This window comes from Bubalus bubalis, chromosome 2 (assembly GCF_019923935.1).
Source record: "Bubalus bubalis isolate 160015118507 breed Murrah chromosome 2, NDDB_SH_1, whole genome shotgun sequence".
Taxonomy (NCBI): domain Eukaryota; kingdom Metazoa; phylum Chordata; class Mammalia; order Artiodactyla; family Bovidae; genus Bubalus; species Bubalus bubalis.
Genome location: NC_059158.1, coordinates 19,182,256 through 19,183,092, shown reverse-complemented (window position 1 = coordinate 19,183,092; position 837 = coordinate 19,182,256). Strand labels below are relative to the sequence as shown.

Below are 837 nucleotides of genomic sequence, written 5' to 3'. Positions count from 1 at the left end.
GTAACTATTCCTTAGCCCCTCCGCCGCTCCCTCTCACCACCAATCCCGCCACCAACTTTCCCCGCCGCTGGAATTAGTGCTTGGTCCATGGATGTGCCGATGTCAGCCCCAGTTTCTTAGGACGTGAGCAGCATGCTTCACTGTCGTAGCTCCTGTGCATTTAGAATCTGGGGCAAGTGTTCTCGGAGGGGGTGCAGTGTGGCCCAGCGTTCTGCTGCCTGGATGCTTGTCTATTTCTGCGTTAACTGGGAGCAGGGATGCCCTTGATATAAGCGCCTTTGGAGAGGAACAGACTTGGATCAAACTCAGAATCTCTTGTTGACAAGCCTTGTGACCTTCCACAAGTCCTTTACCCTGGGTCCGCTGCTTTGTGGGATGGAATGATAACCTGCCCCATAGGTTTGTTGTGGGAGAAGGTATAAGGCTCGGTACAGTTGCTACCTTAAATTCAGCTCAGTGTTAAAATCCATGCTAGCTGACCTGGGTCAAACAACTAGTGAGATTAAAATGTCCACTAAAAAGATGCACAATTTGAGAGTTTCTAGTTAAGTTCTATTTGGGGCAAAATGAGGACTGCAGCCCGGGAGGCAGCACCTCAGCTCTAAGAGACTGCTCCAAAGAGGGGGAGGGGGGAGGTCAGTATATAAGATTTTGGTGAAGGAGGGAGTTCAATACAAGTAAACGCTCATTTTACAGAAGATTTTCTGCTAGTCGGGCTTCCCTTGTGGCTCAGTTGGTAAAGAATCCTCCTGCAGTGCATGAGACGTGGGTTCGATCCCTGGGTTGGGAAGATCCCCTGGAGAAGGAAAGGCTACCCGCTCCAGTATTTTGGCCTAG

General features: G+C 50.3%; 1 protein-coding gene across 5 annotated transcripts in view; it reads left to right on the top strand.

Annotated features, from left to right (window-relative positions):
* The window catches only part of GPLD1 (glycosylphosphatidylinositol specific phospholipase D1), a 64,325-nt gene that overhangs the window by 4,111 nt on the left and 59,377 nt on the right, over positions 1–837 (top strand). The window lies entirely within an intron of this gene.